The 27,096-nt window shown below is 48.9% G+C and overlaps 1 long non-coding RNA gene across 1 annotated transcript in view; it reads left to right on the top strand.

The window, feature by feature from the left end:
• The window catches only part of LOC309651607, a 109,054-nt gene that overhangs the window by 64,171 nt on the left and 17,787 nt on the right, over window positions 1-27,096 (top strand). The window contains exons 5-6 of the long non-coding RNA XR_014258250.1: window positions 7,115-14,453; window positions 25,609-25,842. This is a non-coding gene — a long non-coding RNA (uncharacterized lncRNA). The remainder of the gene's footprint in view (window positions 1-7,114; window positions 14,454-25,608; window positions 25,843-27,096) is intronic.

The raw sequence follows: 27,096 nt of genomic DNA, 5'->3' as shown, positions 1-27,096 counted from the left end.
ATACACATATCAAAAAAAAAAAATGAATCCATGCAAAAACAGGTAAAAACTGAGTAAGATCTGTAGTCTAGTTAATTGTATTGTGCTAACGTCAATTTCCTGGTTTTGAAATCACTATAGTTATCCCTACATTCCCCCATACCACTGAGGGAGCTGAGCGATGGGTACTTAGGACCTTTTTATACTATTTTTTGCAACTTCTTGAAGTCTATAGTTATTTCAAAATTTAAAAATTAAAAAAACACATTGCACTCAATGGCTGGACCTGCTTACGATTCCCTTATCAGCTGCCTCTTCTTCACCATCTAGATCCTTTGGGGGCCAAGCTCAAGGTTTTCCTTCTCCAGGAAGCTTCCTGATTACCCATGCGCACTTATGGCACTTATGCTGTGAACTCATAGCCAGGGCTCTGTCCTCTGTGGTTTCATGTGTCTGTTTTACCTCCCCAACCATATTGAGAGTTCCCTGAGGGCGGGGTTTGGGGGTTGGAGCTTCTGGGTCTTTCCTCCTTCTCATATCCTGAGGATACACAACTGGTGCTCAATTATACCTTGGTGACAGACTGATAAATATCTGCTTCCCTCAGGACCTAGGCTTTCCCAAGCCCTTCATTGCGTCCTTCCTTCCACAGCTCCTGTTAAGTCCAGCTTTGTGGCAGCCTGTCTCCAACAAACATATGAGGAAGTGAGACAACATTGAACTTGGAGCCACAGGAACCACTGCATCATGAACCACTTACTGCATATCCACATCATGACAGTGTTTAACATGCATTGTATCTAATCTAAGCTTCATAACAACCCTGCAAATAGGGAGCTGCACCCCCATTTTACACATGAGGACAGACACACTGTTGGAAGGGGTAGAAGTAACAGAATTGAAAACCAAGTTCTGTCTGTTTCCCAGCTTTGCCACCTACAAATCGTGTAAACTTGGGCCAATTGCTTAACCTCTCTGCTCTTCAGTTTCCTTATCTGTAAAATGGGAAGAATAATACCTTCGTCACAGGGATTTTGTGAGAGGTAATGAAATAACCTTCATAGCATTTGTTTTTCTGTGGATTCCTTGAAGGCAGGGCCAGGCCTGAGGTGTGGTGGATGTTTACTATGTGTTTGCTGAAGTAATTGGTGAATGACTTAACGATTGAAAGAATGAACAAATGCTTGTAAAGTGCTCTCTCAGCTTTGAGCACAGGCTAGGAACTCTCTAAATGTTAGTTCCTTTCTATTTTCCTCTTCATTCCACCCCAGCCCTTTCTGGCATGAATTCCCATCCAACCATTGCCAGAATGGTAGAGAAGCTGTCAGTCCCTTCTGTTCCCAAAGGAAGGAAAATGTGCCCCTTGCAGTTTGGGGAGTTTGGGCATGGGAAGGAGGCAAGCCCGGGCTGGTGCTCCCTCTGCCCCTGAACTCATTCTCAGGTCCGGGGAAAGGCTGTGCAAACCAGTAACCTGGGTGGTGGCCACTCTGGGGTCTTTTCCAGGGTGCCTAGAGATTGAGCTCCAAGGGTTGGACCTGCAACCCCAGAGTTCTCCCACAAAGTAACCCTATACAAATGGGGTTTGTTAGGGGATCCAGGGAGGACTGTGAAACACCCACCTCTGGGGGGAAAGGCAGTAGGGCCTTAGAACATCTGTGTGCCTGTCCCTCACACTGAATCTTGGAATCCAAGCTTGTGAGGGACCTTGCATATCATTAACGCACGCTTCAGAAAGTTGATTCCTGTCCAAGGAACTGGTCCAAGGCTTGACACCAGTAAGGATGGGGGACTTACTACTTCCTGAGCATGGCCATTCACTGCTCATGCTGGTGGGATGGGCAAGAAAGACCATTCCTGCATTTTGGGAATCCAGGGGTGCCTGAGCCAAGCTGAGAGAGCAGTGGCTGCATAGTTGAAGGCTCCATGGCCAATGCTTTTCACTGTGATGCCTGGGACAGAATCTTGCATTTGCCTGGAGGGTTCAGGCTGATAGGTAAACCCCTTGGGGAGGGGTAAAGCAGCTACAGAATTCACACTAAAGTGTAAGTGATTGACAGGCTAGGTTTTTCCCTGCCTGATCAAGGCCTGGCCTGCTGGTCCCAAACAGAACTCTGAGGGGCCATTCCATGTTGTTCTTGCTTCCAAGGCTGTTTGACCAGATGGATAGACAGTACATCCCTAATGCTCCCTCTCCCCTTGGCTCCAACATCCCACTTCCCTTTTGGCCCCAGGAGTCCACTTTGGCATAGGATTATTGGGTTTAATCAATATGTCCCTGGTTTGACATAATTCCCCTCATTCTGTCTCAGTTGTGCGGCCTCCACTCCTTCTGTCTCTTCCTAATTTCAGGGCTGAAAAGAATTCCTGACACTTATAAGGCCCTTCTCATAAAACATCCCCCATGGTTGAACATGTATGGATTTATAGTCCCATTTTAAGGATGAGGAATCTAAGCCTGTGCAGGTGATGGTAGAGGGACTTGCCTGAGGTCACACAGGGAGACCCCTACAGGGCTGAATCTAAATCCCAGGGCTCCTAGTTTTTGCTCCTGCATTTGGCTCAGGGTTCCTGCCCCCACCAACCTTTCAGTCTGCCAGCAAGCACCAACTGCAGTGGTTTTACCTTTTTTACACCTGCCAGCAAACACCATCCTTTACCTCCAGTTCTACCAGCTTGGACAGGAGTGCCTGCTTTCTGGAAGAAACAGGGCTTTGTCTTCAGGAAGCTCATGTTCGGGTGGATAGACAAGAGTGTCTGGGGCAGGCTGAAGGGGTCAGAGCATGGAGACCAAAGAGAGCTGGGAGATCACCGAGGCCTTCCTGGAAGAGAGTGCTTGAGGGCTTGCGGCCCACTGTATGGTCAGGGCAACTTCTTGAGAGGAGTGTCAGCGAGGTGATGGGCTCCTTTTGGGGACAGAGGCTGGAGAGTCAGTGAGGGTTCTGTATAAATCCTCCCCACCTGCGGATATTTGCTCTTTCCATCGCACAACTCCTTACTCAGCAGAGTCCTCCAGATACCCAGAGCCCCTGCTCAAGCTTGGTGCTTCCATCCCCAGAGGCCAAATGCCCTTCCCAGGTCCACAAGCTGCCCCCGCAGCTACTTCTAAAGATAGGCCTCCAGAGGGAGGCTGGATCCCATCCTCATTCTTTCCCCTCCTTCCCCCACCCCTCCTAACCCCTCCCCCCAGCATGGGGCATGTTCTAACAGCAGCAACATCCTGCCTCAAAGACTCCCCAGAAGTCCGCAATGGCCTTGATGAGACGTGATAAGCTGGACTGTGGGAGCAGGGCTAGTTTGCGTCAGTCACACTCCAATCTTGCCTGTAGTAGAGGTCAATATTTTCTTCTAAAATGTTTAGTGGAAGGAAGCCTGAGGCTGGGCCCAAAATGAAGTCCAATCTCTGGATAGGCAGGGCTTAGTTATAGGAGTTAGTGGTTAGAGGGTGTCCCAAACAGTGACACAAACACGGTCTTTCTCTTTGGTTTTGGAAAGCAGGAAAGGACACACAGCCCTATCCATGTGGCTTTATTGTGTGTTCTTCTCTTCCCTGAGGACCCAGCCCCGAGCCGGGTGCTGTGGGGGAAGCAGAGGAGGCAAAGCCCTCCCACCAAGGAACTTCCAGCTCTGGAGGCCAGATCAGCCTCACACAGAGAACAGTTCCCAAGCACATTAGTTTCCTATGGCTGCCATGATAAATTACCACAAATTCGGTGGCCTGAAACAACACAAATTAATTTTCTTACAGTCCTGGAGGCCAGAAGTCTGGTGCAGGTCTCAATGGCTAAAATCAAAATGTTGACAGGGCTGTATTCCCTTCTGGAGGCTCTAGGGGAGACTCTGCTTCCTTGCCTTTTCCAGCTTCTAGAAGCTGTTTGCATTCCTTGGCTCTTGGCCCCTTCCTCCACCTTCAAAGCCAGGAATGCTGGTTGTGTCTTTCTAATACAGCACTCTGATATTGACTTACTTGCCTCCTGCTTCTGCTTTTAAAGACCATTGTGATTACTTTGGGCCAACCTGGAAAATCTAGGATAATCTCCCTATTTTAAGGTCAGCTGATTAACAAGTTTAATTACATCTGCAACTTTAATTCCCCTTTGCCATATAATATAACGTATTCACAGGTTCCAGGGATTAGGATGTGGACCTCTTTGTGGGGTTGAGGGGATTATTCTGCCTAGCGCACCAAGTAAAAACATGGTAGTACACCCAGCATCTACCAGTGGGGCTCAGCATCACCTTTGGAGCTTTTCAGAAGTGCAAATTCTTAGTTTCTACCCCCAGAGTTATTGAATCAGAAATTCTTGTGGTATGGCCCAGCAATCTATGATCTAACAATCCCTCAAGATAATTCTTAGGTACTCTAAAACATTAAGAACCATTGCTCTAGGGCACTGTACTTATCTGCTTGGTTGCAGTTGGGTCACAGGCATGTCTAAGTTTGGGCTCATGGGCAGGGAGGATGATGGAGCACACCTCCAGGGTTTCGTGGCCCAGGCCTGGGAAAGGTACATACCACGTTTGCTATTGGTGAGAATTTGGTCCACGACAGCACTTAGTTGTACTGAGGTTGGGAAATGTAGCCCCAAGCTGAGAGCCACGTGGCTAACTACAACTCTATCATTATAGAAGAAGAGGAGGATGGATTTTTGGTATATAACTAGCAATCCCCACTATAAATACTTAGTTCTCTTCCATCTCATAGGAACAATGAGATCTGTCCAGACCACAGGCCTCATCTGATAAGCTAAATACAGCCCAGAGGTATGTCCTCATCTATTTCAACTCAACCATAGCTTCAATTACCTGGACATCCTGATGACAATCATGATACCGAGGTCATTGTCCAATCTGGAATGAGGGTGAGCCTAGAGGAGAGAGGAGAGAATGGCTTTACAATGTTGTGGCCTGCCTAAGTTTGAGTAGACAAAAGTTGGGGTTGAGGGGCCATATTTAGGATATTGGACATACTTACTTTGATTTGCCCCCTTGGAATCCATAAAACACTGGAGGTTTTCAAGATATCCTAAGGACAGCAGGATGGGGAACACATTAGTTACGGCCCCTCCTCCTCCACCAATATCATCAGCGCCGATATTTATTGAGTGTTCACCATGTCCCAATCCCTGAGTTGTATGCTTAATGAGAAAGTGACACCAATTGCTGAACATTCGAGAAATGCTCAAAGCTTTAGGGGGTAAAATGGGGAAATAGCTGTCCATCCACCTCTCTCTCCCACCACATTGTTCCAGGAGCTTCTTAGGGTAAGGTGACAGGCCTCTATCTTTATACTGGGCACAACCTAGGGACAGAGGACAGAGACCCTCCCTCCCCTTGGGTTCAGAAGCCCAGTGGATGTGTCTCCTGGTTCTCTCCTCAGTCACATTGAGCTCCTCCATTCAGATTTTCTGACCTTGTCACAGGTGTTCTGGACATCCACTCTCAGATGGCCTGTGTTTTTTCACCTTCTGGCCAGTGTTGGCTGAGCTTCCTACAGAAACACTGTCCTGAGCTGAGCTGTCCTGAGCTTGGCACCAGGCCATGACTTCTGCAGAGGAACTCTGAAGAATGTGCCTGCATTTTCTGTGGCTGTTGGAGAAGATGCTGCCCGTTGGGCAGCTCCATGTACCCTAAGTGATGGTTCCCATGATAAATTCTGCTTAGGATTTAGTGTCAGGGATGTGTTTATGTCTCCTGAAAAACTGGCCTTTTGTTCTGGCAGGGAGAACACTATATCCTTTTGGTTCCACTTTGGTCTGAGCTGCCAGGAACCTTGGAGCTGAATTTAATGATTAATTGCAGCAAGCACAATATTTTCAGCATAGGATGTAGTTCTCACTTTCTTTCCCATTCACCAGAGTTTCTCAAAGAGAGGGGTGTAGATGCCTGGAACAGAATCAACTTGCTAAAGCACAGCTTACTGGTCCGATCTCAGACCTACTGGCTCAGCATCCTGGAGAGGCATGGGGGCAGGGGGGACATGTCTTCTGCATCCCAAGTCAATTCTTATGTAAACTGAAGACTTGGACTCACTGCTGTGAGTCACGTTGATCTTTTATCTCAAACATCCTCTGGTGAAGGTATGTTCTCCTTCAAACCACTTCAAAATGTGTTTGGTTGTAGGAAGATTTTGAATTATGAAGTCAGCAATGGAATACTATGTAGCTGTGAAAACGAATGAAGGGGCTTATTAAGAAATAAAAAGATCAAGATATTTCATTAGGTGAAAAAAGAAAGGAGCAGAATAGCACAGATAGGATACTAACTTTTGTGAAAAATGGGGGAGAAATGTGAATACATATTTGGTTTTGCTTATAATAGGCATAAAGAAACTCTGGAAGACTTCATAAGAAATTAGTAGCAGTTTGGGGGGGTGTGGATAGGAACTGGTTGGATCTTAGGAATGAAAGGAAATCTTCCACTACATGCCTTTAATGTTTTCTCCTTTCTGAACCAGGTGACGATATTTCATATTCAAAAAAAATTTTTTAATCTATATATCTGATCAAAAGACACTGCTGTGTCACAACCATGTTACCTGTTTTATTAAGACGTGTGTTTCCTCTGTGTGAATGCTTACCTCATACAACTCCATCCCAGGTCAACTTCCTCTGAAGGGGCCCTGGAGCTCACGGCTTTGGACAGAACTAGCTACACCCTGGTGGCAAAGTGGAGGGAGGAGATAAGGGTGAAAATGTTTCCTAGCTTCTCAAAACATTCAATGTTCAATGCCCATGTTCAAGAATGTTTCTCCATCATTTTTGTCTGTCCAAGGGGGTCTCTTGCTAAGACAGGACCCTCTGAGGTCATTAAATGTCAATAAGACCATTCAGAATTTGGGGACTGAGGCTTTGGATTCTGACCTTGGTTGGCATCTGGATCAACACTGGGACTATTTGTGGTCTGGCAAAATGTGGTTTGAAATAAGTAGTTTGTGGGAAGCAGGATGGCAAAGTTCAAGGCAGGCATAAATCAGAGAAGAATGCAAAGAGAGACAGAGACAGAGAGAGAGAGAATAAGAGAGAGGAACGAGACGGGGGGAAACCAGCACTGAAGCCCCAGCACCACCCTCCTGAAAAAGAACAGCTCCCTTTGGGATCCTCCCAAGATGAGAGGTGACTAAGCATTATCTTCACAGCCCCAGCCTGGATCCTTGACTTAACATCTCTCCAGAACCCTGGAATGCCCACCTTTTGCCAGACTTTGCCTTAAATGAGCTGAGGCCTCCAGGACATATGCTTACCCAGTTTTCGAGTGGGGAGAAGCATTAAAGTTCATCCAATCATCCGAAGGTGAGAGTGTGGAGAGTGACTTCTCCAAGGCTACACAGCTTGGACCTAGAGTTGCCATTGTTCCCCTGGAGCCAACAGGGGTGAAGGGATGGGGTTCCCCTGAAATGCCAATATCCCCAGGGGATCCAGCAGGCAAATCAGGAAAGGGGCCTTATCTCCTTTTCATCATACAGTTTGTACTCTGGGGATCTGTTCTCCCAGATCAGAGACAGGGGCTGCCCCAACGTGAGGGGCTGATCCATGGAGTTGGGGGAGATAATGGAGAAAACATCCCTCAGAAAGAGCTGTAGGTAGGCAGACACACGTCTTGGGTCATTAGGAATGGCTAGTCAGGGAGACAGAGATGTTTCAGGAAGACCGTCCCTAAAAGGGAGAGAGAGTGGCATAAATTATGACTTAACATCCCCTGATAAATCCTGATCTGATATTTCAGTGTTCTAGCTGCAGGCATAAATGCTGGGTCTCTGATGGATGGATGGATGGTGTGCTTGAAATGATGGAGTGTTCCTCCTGCATCTCTCCAATCTCTCGGATGATGCTGGCCCTATTTTATGCTCAGTATCTATAACAAGGACATGTCCTGTAATGAAAGATGGTCCAGGGATGGCAAGATCGACCTGTCTCCACTACATCTTTGGCAATGGACGACTGCTGGGTTGGCCTTGGGGCCAGAGGAGCTCATGGTCCATCTCATAGTGGAAGGAGTGGGCCTCGGGCACTGGCCCCCTCTCCTACCACGTGCATCTCACCACTCTGTGGCCATGGTGGGGGGTGGAGTGATTTTGATCCCTCACCATCGGCAGAGCAGAGGGGGGACATTTATTTCAGTCTCTCTGGTTTCATTTTCTGTGGCTTCAGGAGGGTGTCAGGACTTAGGGAACCTGTTCCGTAGACCCAAGAGTAAGAGGCCTGAGTAGTTGGCCATTTGGATCTGGAACTGACTTGGCGATAGATCTATCCACGTGGGGAAAATAATGCATCCCTGGGCACAGGCTCTTCTCACAGAGAAACATTTGATCCCATAGTGGCCTTGGACTGGCTGGGATCTCCCAAGAGTTCTACACTCCCCACCCCAGACCTTGTTCTGTGCTGAAGTGCAGAAAAACTCTTTCTGAATATTCTTTCCTATCTCTACACGTTTACCTATACACTGAGCCACCCTGGATACATTCCCATCCTCTAACCTTTCAAGTCATTCTTCCTCGTCCTGCAAAGGTCAGGTTCATGCTCTGCCTCATCTAAGAAGCCTGTATTGATGACTCTGGCCTGCATGGAATTCTTCCGGCCCCCAGCCTCTGTGCACTCACCATGTGAATCACCTGTCACTTTGGGTTATGACTTAAGTCACTTATATCTGATTGCTTCATAGGTTTCAATTCCTAACAAAACTATAAACCTCTTAAACTCCACAGTGGGCCCCTGTCCACCCAGGCCTCACACAGAGTAGATGTCCAATAAATGGGAACTGAATGACTGCCTTGAATTGGAGGACAAGTCTCTTCTCTCCCACCAGCCTGGGAGGTCACCAAGCATAAAGAAGCCACCTTCTCTGCCAGCCTGTTGCCCGTCACAGAGCACTGACAAGGATAGAGGGAGAATGGGGGCCAATAAAGCTGGCCAGTTCAGTCCCACAAAACAAAGGCTAAGCTGGCTCTCTCAGCAGTGGTTGGCAATGTTGGTGCTGAGCCCTTGACTCTAACATGAGTCTCCCTCTGGATCCCAGACACCCCACCCTCCATGAAGAACTAAGCAGGCTCTCCCCACCCAGGGCCCCTGGGCTTCTGTCCATCAGAGCCTCTGGAAAGCCCAGGGCCAGGCGGCCTGCTGCTTCCTCTGGGTTTGGGGAGTGGAATCCACACCCGCTATATTCCTGGTCTAACCGAGGGGCAACACCAAGAGAGGAAAAGAGGTCACTTGGGGATGTTACGTCCAAGCACTGTGACATCCACCTCCACGGGGCGTGATTCCCACTCTCCCAACTCCGGCCTGCAGGAAGGCCTCGGGACCTGCTACGTGCTGCGCCGCCTTCCATCGTCCTCTCCCCAAATGCCATCTGGCAGACTCCTCATTTGACAATGAAGCCCTTCTTATTCCCACAGATCCTGGAGAAGTCAGGTTGTCCAGGCCCCTGTGTCCAAGTCTGTCCAGGAGGGAAGTATATGTCCTCGGGGAAAGAAGGTGATGTCACACTTATGCCAATGTTTAGCCACCCTCTGCTGCAGGAAGTTCATCCTTGCATCCAACCCAAAACTCTCAGCGCAGCCGAAGCCCAGTTTGCTCACTCTCCTCCACAGAGCTTGACCCCTATCCTCAAGCCCCCCCACCCACCCGTCGTCTCCTCTTTGCCGGCTGTGTGGCCAAGATGGGGTCATCTGTGACCTCGCTTTAAATCTCAGAGCCTGAGGAACGGCTTTTATCATCCCCGCTGGTTTTTTCCATCTGTCTTAATTACGTTTTCAATTTTGTCACTTACCGTCACTTCCTATTTCCTTCAGCGGCTGAGCGTGGCCATGAGGACCTGGGTGGGTGGGGGGGTCCCTGCCCTTCCTGGGCACTCGGTGGTTCCTGGCTCTGTCACTCAGGACTGGCAAATCGCTGGCACCTGCCCTGGGGCTCGCTGCAGAGCAGGATGAATAAATCTCCACCCTTACCCTCCACCCCAACTAAACAGCCTTGGCTGTGGCCCAAGCCTCTGATCCAGGACGTCCCTGCTGCCAATTCCTCCAGCCAGCTGCCTGCCCGCCCGCCTGCCGCCTGCCGGTGGGTTTCAGGGTGACCTGGGGCTTGTCTCCAAAGCACTGCAGGAAGCTGTGAGGGCACCAGACTGCCCTGGGCTGGGCACCTGCTCAACTGGCCTCTTGCCTGCCTCCATCTCTTTCTGAACCTGTTGTGAGAGGTGAGGCAGCTCAGCTTACCCCCTGGCCTGTATGCCCTCTTCTACCACAGGGGACAAAGGCTCTAAACCACAAGTTTGGGGGAAGAGTAAAGAGAGGGCCCAGAAGTAAAATGGTTTTAAAGGTTAAGAATGATGTAAATGGGCTTCCCTGGTGGCGCAGTGGTTGAGAATCTGCCTGCCAGTGCAGGGAACACGGGTTCGAGCCCTGGTCTGGGGGGATCCCACATGCCACGGAGCAACTAGGCCCGTGAGCCACAATTACTGAGCCTGTGCGTCTGGAGCCTGTGCTCCGCAACAAGAGAGGCCGCGATGGTGAGAGGCCCGTGCACCACGATGAAGAATGGCCCCCGCTTGCCGCAACTAGAGAAAGCCCTCGCACAGAAACGAAGACCCAACACAGCCATAAATAAATAAATAAATAAATAAATTTATTAAAAAAAAAAAAAAAGAATGATGTAAATGAAGAAATTACACTTATACTCTGATAGCTTTTAATTATGGTTTCTTATCCAGGAAATTAATGAAATTGAGCTCATACCCAGGGGGGTCAGTTAGTTCAACACTCTTTCCCCATCAAAAACTAAGTCCAGACTCCAGTCCCAGACTGAGCCCTGCCACTGGTCCTAGATTGAGCTGTGGTCCTTCCTTGTCACAGGCTAAGCTATGACTCTGGTCCCAGGCTGAGCCCAACCCTAGTCACAGATTGGTCCCTGTCCCAGTCTAATTTCTGATCCTGGCCCTGGATTATGCCTCTACGCTGGACAGTCCTGGCCCGGTCTCTAAACGAGCCCTGACCCTGGCCAGCTGGGGCTTATCTGGCATCTAAACACATACTCTTCCCAAAGCTGGGCAAAGGGAGAATGGCTGATTGGGTGTGGTACAACCCCAGGGCTTGGCATGCAGGTTCACGTGACTCTTCTTGTTCCCAGGCTGCAGGCCTACGAGAGGCACCCCTGTGTGAAGGGTGAATGCTGCGTGCCCTCCTGAGGAGGAGCTGCAGGCTGGGGAGGGGGGAGCCAGACCCAGGCACCAGTTCATGACCTGGAGCCCATCGCTTGAGTGCACATCCATTGCCATCCTGTCTTCAGAGTCTTGAAGCTAATATCTCAGAGACACAGGGCCGTCCCTTTGGAGCCACACCTAGCCCCTTGCCCTGCACACCTCCCAGGCCACCATCTGGTCTCCATCCTGCTGCGGGTTGAAAGTCAGCCCCCCCACCACCCCGGTTAACCGTAGGCACCATGCCTCTCTCCTCCTGCCCCTCAAGCTCTCAGGACGGCTCGCCGCTTGGTGCGGCCCTGGGAAAGGGAGGGAGAAGTGGCCTCCATTGGAAAGCCTTTCTCTTCCTCTCCATCTTGAGCTCTACCTCCTGCAAGAAGTCTTCCCCCATGTCCCTATCCCCTCTGAGCGCCCCAGAACTTCCCTCCACATGGCCGCAATGGCCCATGTTTGGCGCCAGCTGCCACAGCCCTGAATACTGCTTTGTCTGCCCATGGCATATTTATCGCCACACTCGTGATGGCCAGGTTTGAACTGATACTCCAGTAACGTCGACACCACACATTCTGGAAGCGATACCTCTTGAGGCCTCATTTTACACTTCATGGTGCTGCGTCAGGACACAGGCTCGGCTGCTGAAACAGTGACTTAAACAAGATAGAAGTTTATGTCTCATCCATGCCAAGGTCCCAGCTCCTCTGGCATTTCTGTGACCTCTCTTGTGACTCTCTGCCATCCTAGGAAGTCGCCTTTATATCATGTTCTTATCCCAGTTGCCAGCAGGAGTGAGGGTGAGTATTGTCAGCGTTCGGCACCGCCCCCAACGCCCACCACTATGCTTTCACTTCATCACAGAGCCTGGAAACCTTGTTACCGAATTTCTCAGAGTCCTTTGAGACTAGGATTCTGGTTGTGACTAGTTCCAGCCCGTGAGCTTCACCCCTGTGCAATTTGGAAGGCAGAAGGAGAGCTGAGGCCATTCTTCCTTCGGCGGTGGACACGGCAGGCCTGTAGCCCCTGCCCCATGGGAGTTTCGACAGTGGCTGGATCTTCAGGGCACTGTCTGGTCACCTTGTGTCTGTGGGCGGCTGTGACATGGGAGCGGTTTCTGGGGCATCCTGACCTCTGGTTTGTACCCGCCATGGCGTGATCAGAAATCCTAGCAGCATCCCACAACCTCCATGCTTCCAGGCCTGCCAATGACTTTGCAAGCCCTTACCCCTGCATTAAATCTCATTTTACTTGGAAAACCTAGAGTACTTTCTGTTTCCTGTTCTGCACCCAGACTGATTCTGAGTCGCAGGTTACGTCCACCACACCCCATTAGTCAGGCCACATCTAGGGAGGCTGGGAAGTGTAGACTTTGCTCTGAGAGGCCGCGAACCAAGCTAAAACACAGGCTATCTATTACCAAAGGAAAGGGGAGAGAATGGACTTGGAGGAACACTAGCCATCTGCCCTGGGTGCTGTGATAAACCCGGAGAACACTGGAACAGGCCTCGTGAGTGCTACTGCCCCAGCCTGTTAACTTTAAAGCTCCCCAGAACCACATAACTACAGATTCCAGAACCCCATCCATGAATCCAAGTCCACTGACATAGCCAGTTTCTCTGCCACTGATGTTCTGACCAAGGTATGCAAAATGATGTGAAATGAATAAAGGCCTGAGGTTCAGGCTCTGGGCTACTGTGTCAGCTGTGCCTCCTTATGGGCCTGGATTTTTTCCCTGCAGCTAAGGTCACTTTGAATTCATTCATCCAACAAGCCCCAGGTGGACTAAGTTGACCCCTCCCTGGGCTCCCACCCCTCCAGTGCTTACCTCCAACTCAGCACCAGTCCCAGTGGGTTGTACTGGTCTGTCCCATCTTATGTCTCTGCCTCTCCCATAAGATGGGATGGGGGTCTGGGTTGGCAAGGACCTTGTCTGATTCCTGTCTGGATTCTCAAAGCCCGGCACTGCTTGCCCAAACCCTACTCTCCATCCACATTCAACCCCAGCCCTTCCCAAACGGGTAGTTCTATCTTCTGCCACAGGGACTTCAAAAATGGTGCCCCTTCCCCTACATCTTCTCCACCTTCCTCCCCTGACTCTTACCAGACAAGTCCCACCAGGTACCACCTCGTCCAAGAAGCTTTTCCTTCACCCCCAAAGATGGACCAAGTGCCTCCTCTAGGCTTCCACAGCCTCTAAGCTTCCCTCTACACCCTTGCTACTCAGAGTGTGGTCAGGGACCACGGGGGTGCCGACCCCATCCCCTGGGAGCTTGTTGGAAACAGAATCTCAGGCCCCACCCCGGACCTCCTGAGTCAGAACAAGCAGTTTAACAACATCCCCAGGTGATTCCTGTGCACATTCAATCTGGGAAAACGCTGTTCCCACCCCGCTGATTATATGGATTCGGATCATCTGACTGGGCTCTTTCATCTCCTACCCGACTGTGAGCTTGTTCTAAGGGTAGGAAACATTTCTTATTCTTTTTATCCCCTCCTTCCTTCCCCAGTAGGGTTGCCAGACTTAGCAAATAAAAATACAGGACGCCCAGTGAAATTTGAATTTCAGATGAACGATGAATAATTTTTTCGTAGAAATACGTCCCATACGACATTGGGGGCATAGCTACACTACAAAATGACTCGTTGTTTACCCGAAATTCACATTTAATTGGGCGTCCTGTATTTTATCTGCAACCCTACCCCAGCCCCTGCTCAGTACTTTGACCTGCCCAAAACAGGTGTTCAACCCATGTTTGCCAAATGGAGGCTTAAAGGACGCGTGAATGTGAGCCTCATCTATAAAACCAGAGAAGCTTGCCTGCCAGTCTACTTCCCAGGGTTGCCGCTAAAATAAAACTAGTGAAAGTGCTTTAGAAATGCTAAAGCTGTGTACAAATGTGGCTTGTTATTCTAGTCATCATGACCATTGCCATCATCCAAATGGCCCCAAATAATACATCTAAGCTAGACTTTGTGAGCATTTGCGTATGTCAGTAATTCTTTTATATTGCTCAGATCAATCTGGATTTAGCACACTAGGGCAGATGACATTATATTATAATCATGTTCTTACTATTATTATTGCCGCTATTGACATTGTTACAGTATGCTGCTTTGTGGATCACTGTGATTATTTTCCCTGCAGAGAATATTATGTTCTTGTCATTGACTTCGCTGTAATAATGATACCTGAGACCTTCCCCAGGACTCAGAATGGCGGGTGACTGAGAGCCCAGCCTCTCTCTCGGAAGCGGGAGCGTGCCGGCCTTGGATCCTTCAGGAGAAACAGATACAAGGTGAATTTCTGAGTCAAAATCTAGGTCAGCAGTTCCCACAGTGTGGTCCTTGGACCAGCAGCATTGGCATCACCTGGTAGCTTGTTAGAAACACACATTCTTGGACTCCACGCCAGATCTCCTGAATCAAAAACTCTGAGGGTGGGGGCCCAGGAATCTGTGTTTTAACAGCCTTCCAGGGGATTTGATGCACCCGAAATATGAGAATCACCGGGACTTGGAGCTCTCAGGTCCCTTCCAACCCTACAACTATAATTCTACTGTGTTCACCAGGGTCGAGGAAGACAGGGGCCAAGGGAATGGGAGGGAGGGCATGAGCACTGGGAGAGGGGATAATATTGACTGACTTGGTATCAGGTCCCATGGCCAGGGCCCTCCTTCTATTCACAGGCTTCCCAGGGAAAATGTGAATTTCCACAGGCGGGATGGAGGAGGGTAGATCACTCCAAGCAGAGGAAATGTCATGTGCAAAGGCCCTGAGGCTTGGCAGCAAGGGGCATGTTTGGGAAAGAATGGGTTTCCAGGTTTGTTGGAATCTGGGATATGAGTGAAGATGGTTTAGAGAGCCAGAGTACCATGGCCCTTGGATGCCACAGGACACTTCAGATTTCATCCAGTTGGTTTTTGAAAGCCTCTGGAGGTTTTTAAGCAGGAGAGGGCCATCAGCAGAGCAGTGCTTGTGTAGAATGGAGAGGGTGAGACAAGAAGCTGAGAGCACAGCAAGGGGGCTTCCATCACAGCCATGAGGCGGGCCCTGAAGTTGCACAACACGCCACCTGTGGCCCTGGCTCCAAGAGTAAAGTTGGTGTCCTTCTCCACAGAGCTGTTGTTTTTGACTCACAGCATGAAAAAAGTAAAAAAAACAGTCCTGGCTGGTTGGACTTTGCAGCTCTTGCTGACTAGGGAATTGGGATCTGTGACAGTGACAGCCATGACAGCTCCGGCACCCTCCAGCAGGCTTTGGGTCCCGAGCTTCTGGGCAGAGGCTTTGATCTGGTGCAGCTGTTGCCATGGACATTTGTGAGGGATGTTGTTTTGTGGGGGGTTGGATGGGTTTAGGGACTCACAGAGGGCACGATGACAGATGGAATCTTGCCCTGGCCCCTCCCTGCTTCCCTGGCCAGTAGGGAGGAGGCTGCCCTTGGATATGGTCTCATTAAGGTCTGGAGAAGGAGGAAGCGGGGTGAGGGTTGGAAGTGAAGGAGAAGGAAAGGGCAGATATTTACACCACTCCTGTTCCCCTTCTCTCACAGACTTCACTCTGCCCTGCCCTGCCTCAAGGTACAGAGGGAGTCTCTCCTCTTCCTTTGGGGAACATCAGAGAATATCTTGCCTCATGGCCTCTTGAGGACCACCAGCTTTGGGAGCATAGTCCCATGTGGCTTTCTTGTAAAAGGCATTGGCCATGGAGGCAGCAGTGGGGTCCCCTCCATGAGGGTGTATGGCAAGAGAGCAGGGACATGGCACACCCCCAACTGATAGGAGAAAATACTCATTCTCAAGTACAATGCAGATACCCCATGGAGATTCCAAATACCACTGTGTGTGTGTTGGGAGGGGATCTCTACATGGGGCTGGTCCTTGGATGGCAAGTAGGGCAATTGCTGTGAAGGTGCCTCCATTGTGCCCCTGGGTTGGGGAGACAAGAATTACATGTGCAAAGTCCCTGGCATAACGTTGGCACCTGATAAATGCTTGAGTTCCCTAAATTGGCTTGAGTGGCCACTATGACCCAGGTTCTTTTGTGACCCTCTGGACCCCTCCCCTCAATCCCTTGGAGACGGGGCCATTGATGCCTGCAAGTCACGGAATGTATCTTCTCTGCCTTCCATGGACATCTGGTCTCACCCTCTGATGGGGGCTCCCCAGGGATGCTCCAGGTTGCTATTTCCTAAAGCCGAAAAGTTAGATCTGAGGCTCTTCAATACTTTGTAACTAACTCCCATTCACATAGAGATAAGAAATGGATCCAAGTGGTGGAAAATTACTGGCCCCAAGTCACAGAGGAGTCAGGGACACAGTTAGCACTGGAATCTGGGTTGTCTGACTTTCACACTAGCACTTGCTCCACTGAGTCATGTTATCAATCTTCAGTACCATCGCCAGAGGGGTGGGGGAGGATTTGACTAAAAGAGAGTCCTGACATCATGGGGCCAGTATTCCAGGGTTTCAGATCTTCCTTTTCCTCCATCCTCCTGACAAAGGACCTTGGGAAAGTTACTCCTCATGCCTCTGGATGGTTCAGGCTCTTGAATTACATCACCCATGCTTTTAGAACAGTTGCTGGGGTTACTGATTACATCTTGGGCAGCATAATGGCTAAGGGCACAGAGTCTGGAACCAGATTGACTGACTTCATGTTCCTGTTTTGAACTTAATACTTAGGTTGACTTGGCGAGTCTCTCAACCTCTCTGTGTCTCAGTTTTCTTATCTCAAAATAGGGATGCTAACAATACCTACCTCATAGGGTTGCTATGAGGATGAAATGAATTTCTTTTTGTAAAGGACTTAGCACTGTGCCTGGCACACTGTGAGACCTACACAAGAGTTTAATGCAGTAAAGTACCATTGTCATTTATGTTCCCTTGAAACAGCCCAAGACAGAGATTCAGGTGCATGGGATTTATCGAGGGGTCCTTGCAAGAGAAAGGGAGGGAGGGAGAGAAGGAAGACAGAAGAACATGGGGAAGATTTAAAGAAGGATGTGGTCTCAGCTGGGGTCTGGCTGCACCACTGTGGAACAGCACCTGCTTCACAGAAGCAGTCTCACCCTGCGGCAAGGGGCAGGGGATAAAGAGAAGGGGTGCAGCTTTTTGCCTATACCATTCAGTTCTTGCCTACAGGATGCTCTGAGTGCAGGGAGAGCAGAACGTCCAGGAGAGGTGAATTCTATTTGCCAAAGGCAATTCTAGAGAAGAAGGAGGCTGTGAGCCATTAGTAGCTGACATCTGCAGCAGCTGAGCAATGGGTGTGTAGGCCCAGCAGAAAAGGATCTGGGCAGGGCACCGGTGGTACTAGCTTAGAGCACTAGGACCTCTCAAATCCTCCTTTGCTCAGCAGAAGGGAGGATGCTGTCTTTGGTCCTGACCCTTCCCTTCAAGTACCTCCAGCAGGGCTGAGCTTCCTCTCCTACTCTATCCCCAGCAGGAAATCAAAACTCTCATCAAGAGTTAGAGAAATTCAAGGGTACCCCCAACCCCTGCACTACTTTATCAGCTCCCACCAGCCCCCTCCTAGCAGAGGGCTCTCCCAAGGACCCCTGAGCTCAGGAGGCTCTGCCTCCCGGCCCTCAGGCAGGGTCCAGCCCTTCTAGTGATAGCTTGGTCTCAGCCCTTCCCCCGACCCCTGGGTCCCTGTGGTGGGTTCTTACCCATTCAGGAATTTCTATCACACCGTGAGCACCTCGGAGGAAAACCGACAAAATTAATTGGAAATTAAAGTCACCAAATGAGCACTGAATTAAGAAATCATTGGCTCCAAATGACTGCTGGAAGGGAGCAGAAGTTAACTACAAAGGTTGCCTGGTTATTTTGTGTGTTTTCAGCATCACAGTTATCGTCTTAGATCCTGATGTCTGAGTCTGATTAACATTCTGTGGCTATCAGTGTTGCTTTTGGTGAGATGTGCGACACTCCCCAGGTATCCATGGACCAACTCAGGCATTGAGGAAGCCTCCCCCTGCCAGGGATGGGGCCTCCCCACAAACTCCCTGCCAGATGAACGGCAGCTTCTTCCCACAGCTGCCTCCTGCCTCAGTATCCTCTAAGGGTAGCCATTGCCAGTGGCATCCCAGGGAGTCCTTGCCCACACATTATCATTGCATAATGGGCACCACCCTCCACCTCATTAGGCTCTGCTGGGGATCAGGATTAAATGGGATAAAATGGAAGAAGCACATGGCTTATTAGCTGTGGGAGAGAGTTGTGGGGAGGAAGCAGACTGTTTGCGAGAGAACCTCCCCGATGGACCGCCCTGAAAGGCAGCTCTGGGCCAGCTTTCTTCTCTCCCTGGGAGCAATCTACAGCAATAGAGATGACTATAGGATGGAAGCTTTACAAAGGCAGGGGATTTTGTTGTTTTGTTCACAGTTCTATCCCTAGGGCCTAGATCTGTGCCTAGAACAATAACTATTTGTTGAATGAACAAGTGAATTGGAACTCCCAAGAAACCTTCACTTTCTGCCAAGGGAAGGGAACTGTTTGCGTTGGCCATCCAACTGCTGGGAGCCAGGGTCTCTCACCTGAAGGACGTGGTTGAGGCCTTCATGACCTATCACTGGTGCCATGGCAGAGCCGGCCCCGCTCTCTTACCTTGCATGGCCAGCTCCCTTCCCCATTCTCTATATTATGTCCCAGAGTAATTTTTCTAAAATCTCTATCTAATCATGCCACTCCCCAGCTCAATATGCTTTAGTGGCTCTTTGCTGCCTACAGAGTAAACTATAACTCTATAAAAGGTCCCCAGCCTGGAATTGGAGACCCTCAGAGCTTCCCTTCCAGAATGTTCCTCCTCCAGGAAGCCCTTCCCAACCACCTGGGCCCACTGTGAACCTGAGTTCTGTCTTCTGTGACCTTCTTTGTCTTGAAGTGTGCACGTAACTAGGCACTTCCCAATATTTTGAGTCTTTATTTAGTGCCCTATGAGTGGCTTTTGTCCCTCCCCATACTGATTATAATCTCCTTGAGCAAATGGATTAGTATATTCTTGAGGCTCCCACAGGAAATGCAGGAAAGGGCTGAGAACATAGAAATCTCATTATGAAGGACACTGGTTGCTCGATCAATGAGCTCATTGGCTTCCCCTCCTTGCACTCCCCCACCATATTCTCTTATCAGAACTCTCAACATATCTCTGCTCCGTAATTCTCACACCATCCTGTAAGCATTGATTTTCTCATCTGGCCTCATCCCCTGGGCTGTGGGATCTTAGAGAATAGGGGATGAATGCCCTTTCTCCCTGATTTCCCAGCAACTGGCACGGTGCCTGGCGTCCTCAGTAAACAAGAGATGATTAAAATGATACCTCCCTGCCTCTGGTTTCTTATCCCATACTCTCAGAGAGCCTTATCTATACCTTCCATAGCATTCCTTTCATCTCCTACTCATTTATTCATTTATTTGTTCAGCAACTGTTTATTAAACATCGACTATGTGCCAAGTACGAGGCTAGGTATTGGAGTCAGAGTGATGAAAAGACAAGCAGTCTAAACATTTTCATTTCTCTATCATACATTGAGTTTCTTGAGGTTGGGAACGTACCGGAATCAACTCCATGGTTCCATTGCTTAGCATAGGGCGTGGCACATAAAGGGTCCACTAAGTGTCTACTGAATTAATCAGTAATGTATCTAATTGGCTTCATTCCACTTTAAGCCTGTGGTCTCTCATTAATCCTATTTTTTAGAGGGACTGGAATTGCCATAAGGCTGGAGTTGGAGAAGCCATACAAAGGCCAACTCACTGGGAAGATGTTTTCATTCAACAAACATTTCCTGAAACTGTCCCTGCCCTCAAGGAGCCCATGGTCTAAAGGAGAAGACAAAGATAAACAAAGAGAGATAAACTTTGTGGGGTAGGTGCAGGATCAGAAGGACAGTGGGACATTGGTACAGGAACAGTACTAGCACAGATGAGGTGATGCTTTCTTCTGTCCTGGAGGTGGGGAGAGGACTCCCCAGAGAAGAGGATTCTTGATCTGGGCAGTGAATAAGAAGTGTGCCATGAAGACAAAGTGGGAAAGGCAGAGGGAACAGAACTTGCAAAGACACAGTGAAGACCTGGGACATTTGGGGAATTTCTGGTGAAAGCTCAACATTGCTAGAGCTTATAAAATAAAAGAGAAGGCAGAGGGGCAGGCAAGAGGGAGGCCATGTTGTAGCCTAAAGCCTGAGAAGCACAGACTTTATCACATAAGCTGGGAGAGACTCAAACATTGTTATAGCCTCTTGAAAAGACAGCAGAGAAAGAGAAAATGAAAATCCATGTGGGAGAAATAATATGAACCCAGCAGGTGGGGTGAGATGTTTACCTATAGTCCTTGCTTATCTACCTAAGTCTATCTATCTATCTATCTACCTATCTATCTATCTATCTATCTATCTATCTATCTATCTATCTACCTATCCACTGGGGTTACCTACCCGGCATCCACCCCACCACATAGCCCACACCTGGCCAGTCACAATATTCCACTCCCCTGGTCAGTGATTGGCTCAGAGATGATCATGTGATCCCACCCAAGCCACTGGAACTCAGTTCTAGGCTCTTTTGTTAGCATGAAGGGGATGTCTCTTCTGCTAAGGATGTTGAGAGGGTATGAGAAACTGAAGCTATTTGCAGCCCTCTGCCCACCATGTGGTAAAGACCAGATTGAATGAAGCCAATTTTGAGGAATGCAGAGCCAAGAGATGACATGCAGCTAAGTTCTGGTGTCATCACCTGACTGCTGGAAGCAGTAAGTTGTATTTCTGGACTTTTCAGAGAAATTTTTAAAAATTTGGCAATTTGGATCGGCTTCTGTTATTTGCAACTTGAAAAGTCCTAACACACTGAGAAAGGTTAAAAAGAGGTATAAGTTTCCTAGGAGTGAATACTGGGTTAACTGCTGGCATTGTCTAGACTAGAGGCTTGGCTCAGGGAAAATAAGCAGAAGGCTGTGTGCCTAAAATGGATAAGTTTGGGAAACACCTGTGGGAAGAGGCCAGAGAACACCACTGAGTTAGTATTCGAGGACAGTAGTTTGAATTTAAAGAGATGAGATAGACCTAGGACTAGGTCATACAGGTAGGGAAGCCTGTTTATCCAGGAATGGAGGGAGCTAGGGAAAGACCCCATCCTGAGTTAGAGGGAGAAAAAGGGATAAATGGAATTATCAATTATACAAGATTGTGCTCAGAACAAAAATCTTCTGCCCCAAGGGAATAAACTAGAGCAGGGGTTGGCAACTTATTTCCTGTAAAGGTCCAGTTAGTAAATATTTAGGTTTTGTGGGTCCTAAAATCTGTTGCAACTACTCAGCTCTGCTGTTGTAGAGCAAAAGCAGCCATAGATAATAAGTAAACAAATGAACATAGCTATGTTCCAATAAAACTTTATTTATAAAAACAGGTGGCAGGCCCCAGATTTGGCTGTGAGTCACAGTTTGCTGACCCTTGAACTAAAGGATATAGATTGTTTAGTGCTATAAACAGAGCCATGTGAAAGCATGTGTCTGTAACTCACAAATCATTTTCTATTTATCCCTACCTTGCCTGCCATAGAGGAATTCCTCAGTGGAGTAGCAAGGATGATGCTAGGGTGGACTGTAATTCCCATAAGTCCTCTAGATCTTGGTGTAAAAATTCAGCCTTGAAGCTGAAAAGAGAAGTCATCAAGCACAACAGGTTTGGGGAAGCAGAGGCCAGTACCAAGGACAGTGCCACTCCTTGGAGGGCAAGGTTGGTTTGGGAAGCCCCTTGTTTCCATACAAATAGAAAAGGCCTGTGATCAGGGGCCAAGAAGGACACCTTTGCGTCTCCTACCATGAGGTGTAAGAGCAAAACATGGTGTGGATATCCTGAGAAGTGTCCTGAGAATCTCGGTGCTTGACTCCACAGGCTGACCCCTGGGACTGTACAATCAGTGAGAATGAATCTTTTTCCTAAATGATCTAAAAATAAGCCACAACTTCATGCTAGTATATCTAGGTGGTGTGAATGAAATGGGTGCCTGGAAGGAATCTTGGAAAGTCACTTTAGCTCATGGAGTCTCCTCTTCCTCACCTGTCAAATAGAGATAATAATCACTTCCCTGCCTTGCTCACAGGGTCATTATGATTATTGAATGAGACAGTGGGCAGAAAAGTGCTGTGACAAGCAGAAAGTACAGATGGGAAGAACTCAGTCCAAATGTCCAGCTCAGCCTCTGACCTGCCATGACTCTCATTCATTTCTTTCTTTTCATTTAAAAAAAGTGCCTTTTCTTTCCAAGTGATGCAGAGAAAGAGTCAAAACTAGTTTCAGCCTTACTACCTGTAGCAGGCATTGCTGGTTACTTACCCAACATCCATCCCACCTACCAATCATTTCTCCCACTAACAGAACTTAGGCTGTGTTCAGAGGCAAACTCCTTCTCTAGAAGGTGCTGGGTTTCACCAAGGCAGTCATAGTGGTCCCATTTCCCTTGCCAATGGTTGTTTTAGGAATGTATATTTGAACAATTCTGGCCAATGAGATGTGAGAGAAAGACTGCTGAGAGGTATGGATAATGAGCCCTCACTGATTTTTTTAAAAATTAAAGGGAACACATAGGAAGAGCTGATCCCTCTCAGAGTAATAGAGTGAAGCCAATAGTAGGAAAGCAGAGCCAGAACTGGTCCTGGAGACCCTGGAGCCCACCACCCCACCTTTGGGTCTCTTGTTCTGGGAGATACTAGAACTCCTTATTGCTTGAGCCAGTTGGGCCAGAGCTTTCTCTTACTGGCAATCACCAGTGAGCCAAAGGCATTCTCACTGGCAATCACCACTCATGAGGAGATGACCAGGGAACACTGCGTGCTCACTGGCACCCACCTCCTCCCAGAACCTCTCCCTCTACCCGCAGTTTCCCCCTCACCTTCTTTTCAGGGCTTCATCTGGAAACAAAACTGACAAGCCATGTGCTCCCCAGGCCTGTGCTCATCTTTAATTAATCCTCGGAGGCAGAGTGCTGGAACTGTGGGGAAGATGGCTGGCTGTAAGAGGCGTGGTCCTTGTCTCCCCCCAACCCCCAGACCTAAAGAATTTCCCCCTTCACTCACATGCCTCTCCCACTCACTGTTGAGGGATAGAGCATTTTTAGGGAAATGTTTACTCTGACTTGGACCAAGAATGGAAGAAGGAACTTGTGGCTCCTGGGGTATGTGCTTGAGAAGAGCCAGGAGTTAAGGCCCATTCCCTTGGGAGCACAGAACCAGGTTTGGGCCCCTTAGAGTTTATCTAGGAGCTCGGGTCTGGGATGGGTTTTTCTGAGGTGGACAGCTCAACTCACTCCCAGAGTAAAGAAGCCACTAATTATGACTCAGCCCCTCTTAGCTCCACCAGGCGTCAGCTCTCCTTGAACAGAAGACTTTCAGAGCCAATGGGTGCTTAAAACCATTGAGGTCGTGGCTGAGTTAGGGGTAGGGGTGTGACATGAGAGGGACCATGGGGAAGCCCAGGACTTCCTCATAGGATGAACTAGATCAGGTGATCAGGGACCCAGACTGAGTCAGCAGAAGCATAAGATGTGGTTGGGCTTATTCATGGGAAAGAGAAGGAACCCCAGCTGCAGAGACTGATAGGCAAGAAGGAGGCTCAGATGAAAACAAGCAAGGCATGAGGTCACAGGCCAAGGCCAAAGAAAACAATGTTAAACAGTGCTAAATTATGTTAACCCCAGGCCCATCCTATTAATGGCATGGGCTTCCTTGCCAGCTCCAGCTCAATGCAACCCATTTTTTTTAGATGTCGTCTTCTCTGACAACAGACTAAAGTGCATGGAGAAATGTTGCTGGCTCTACCAAGGAGCTCTGTTGGAAGAGGAGGCATGGCCTCTGCTCTGGGTTGGCTTATTCCTCCAGTCATCAAATGTTAAAATACATGCAGGCTTCCCCCCACTCAATAATTCTTGCTCTTTCTCTCCATATCAACCATCATTGCCCACATCCAACCAACCACCTTCTCTCACCCTGAAAGCCCACCTCTGTTCCCCCACCTCCAAACTGTTCTTCCTCTTTTATCTATTGCCTCCACTCTGAAAACTAGAAGTATCTTTCCAAAGCACTAATCTTAGCACATCGCTCTCTTTTTAAGAACTTTTGATGGCTCCCTATTACCTGCAACATAAAGTCCAATCCAACATCCTTAACATGGCTTAAGAGGCCCTTTATTATCCCGCCTTGCTTACCTCTCAAGCTTCATCTCAAACCAGACCCCTTCTTGAATTCAGTGCATTGGCCACATCAGGGCCTCAAATATGCCATGTTCTCTTGCATCTCTGAGCCTTTCTGTGTAGGCTATTTTATTCCCTACAACTTTCCCTTGTCTCCTCTCCCACCCCCATCTTTGTCTGGCTGTCCCTACCCACCCTTCAGCTCTTACTAATGCTGCTTCCTCTGGGAAGGCTTCTTGATGCCCCAGCTCAGGCTCACTTCTCTCCTTGGGGTTTTCATAGCCCCCTGTGCTTATTCCCATCAAAGCTTGTCACTCTGTGTAGCAGTTGCCTCTTTATCTGTCTCCCCCACCTACCTTTGAGTGTCCTGAGTATTAAACTGAGACACATGAAATGTCCAGTATTTGACCATTCTGACTTACAAAATGGGAAACTTCATATGGTTCCACTCAACGCAATGACCATGACAATTTTGTTACCTGTTGTATCCCAGTGTCCAGCACAAAGTCCAAAACACAATGAGTAGTCAGCAAATGTAGATCACTGTTTCTCAGTACGACTTCAGTTTAAGTTTTCATGCCTGATGGTCAACGTCAGCAGAAATCTGTTTGGTGATAGAATCAAGGAATATAAGGAAGGGGTCTCCTAGGGTCATCTGATCCAGCCTTCTGCCTCTTCTCGGGCCTGACACACGTGTGAGAAGCATAGGGGTATTGCCAGGGCTGACTTAGTCTAGAGCTGTCCGCAGCCTGAGGTACACTCCAACAGGGCCTAGGGCATGTTCTGAAGCTGAGGGATGCCAACTCAAGCCTAGGCTGCTGACACCACCATGGCCATAGATGATCATTGTCTAATGAGAATATTCTTGTGTTTCTTTGGCCAAAGGGTTCAGCATGTCTAGTACAACTCTGCAAAGCCAGGCCAGGCCTTATGGACTATGAAAATCTTACATTACAAAGCCCCATTAAAGTTATGGAAACCTGTAGATAACAGCAGGAAGATTCGATTCAATATTCTGACTCTCCTCATTGGCACATCATATTGTGCTGCCTCAGGGACCACGTAGGTTCTTGGATCAGGGATGCAGAGTCCAGCTGCCTCTCCCAGACCAGCAGAGTATCTCTCAAGTGAGATCTGAGTTAAGGCATCAATAACTTATATGTCCTCTTTCCCAGGTAGGAGTGTAAAATGCAGTAGCATCCTTCTACTAATGATTTAAATGCTACCCTCTTTCTACTCTCATGGACTGTCTTTTTTCCTTTTCCAGGGCCTTCTGCCTATGATAAAACCAGGAACCTCAGAGGTGCACATGAAATCTAATATACGGGTTGATCGTGGTACTATTGCCTTGAGGAGAGGAAAGAGCCTGTGGGCCTGCCAAGGCATCCCATGATCTTCAGCTGAGCATCTGTGCCCTTGCAGTGCTGTGGGAGGTCTGACAGAGTGCCTGTCAGCAGCCAAAGCTGTGCTGGCACTGATGGTCCAGCAGCCTTTTCTCCAGGTACCTGGGAGGTTGGGGGGGTGGGGTGGGCAGAGCCTACATGTTCTTGAGGTCATGTTACACCTCTATAGGCCCAGGGTCACGGTGCAGTTTTCTCAGCTCACATGCACACTTACTCCCTGCACACACATATATACACACCTGTACCCTCCTCCAGGGCGAAGCCGGTCGTTTCTGCCAGGATTGGCAAACTATACACTACTTTGTTCTCATGTCTCTCAATCACAAAAGGAGTCCAATTTGCAAGGTTCCTGGGAATTCCCAGGGCTTGCCATCTCAGGCCCCCTTCTCCTCCTGGCTTTGCACTCTCAGTGCCTATCTCTGTCCCCATCAAGATGGCCCAGACAAAAACCCAACCCTCTCCAGACTCCCCCAAGGAATGCACTCATACCTGAGCATTAGTGAGAGATGGATAGTTTACTAAAGAGTTTATAGGGCAGATAAAGGGGAGTCTATATCACACACTTCAGAAACATCAGGACCTGTCTCCAGAACCCCTACTTGATTGCCCCCACCAGGGACTTCTCTCTTGGGCCCTCCCCACTCCAGCCCCAGCCTCTTTGGCTCCCCTCTTCTCTTCCAGGGTCTAACCACTCCCACCCCCAATTGCGTCTTCTGGACTTCCACTCCCACACCCTCACAGACAAACCCAGCAAAGTGCCTGGCGGATGGGAGGCCTTCCCAGTTCTCATTGCCCACCCTGGAGGACAGCTGTAGATGCAGAAATTCTTTTGTTCTGCGTGATTCTCCTGGTTGTGACCACAGTACCTTTGCACCTCCACTAAGCCACTCTGCCTTAGCACATCTTCTGGATTATTTCCGGGCTCTTCCCAGCTTCAGTTCTGCCTCTGGTCCCAGCTATGCCTCCTCCCACAGACTGGGGTAAAGCCCCTCTCCCTTAGCTCAGTCCAGGCCCCAAGACCTTTCATCGGTACACAGCTCCCTACCTCTGACAGGCCATGTGCCCCTGCTCTTCTTTGCTCTTAGTCTTGCTGGGGGGACTCAGACAGAGGACAGAAGGGCTGAGTAACAAATGGAATGGTTTACACTTGCAGCACCAGGGAACTGCTCTGGTAAGAAGACAGGATGGAAATGGAATTCAGAGAAAATATTTTGGCAGTGGTATCAAGGGTGAAAGAGGAGCCACTTGGAGATTTCTGTAGTAGTTTAAGACTAGGGCCATGGGCATCTGAACTAGGGTGGCAACCTTGAGGATGGACCGAAGGGGTCGGGCTAGGAGAGCTGTTTCCGAGA

This window comes from Balaenoptera physalus (genome assembly GCF_965194825.1).
Source record: "Balaenoptera physalus genome assembly, chromosome: 2".
Lineage (NCBI taxonomy): Eukaryota > Metazoa > Chordata > Mammalia > Artiodactyla > Balaenopteridae > Balaenoptera > Balaenoptera physalus.
Note: the sequence above shows the minus strand (reverse complement) of the source record. Positions and strands in the feature narration are given on the sequence as shown.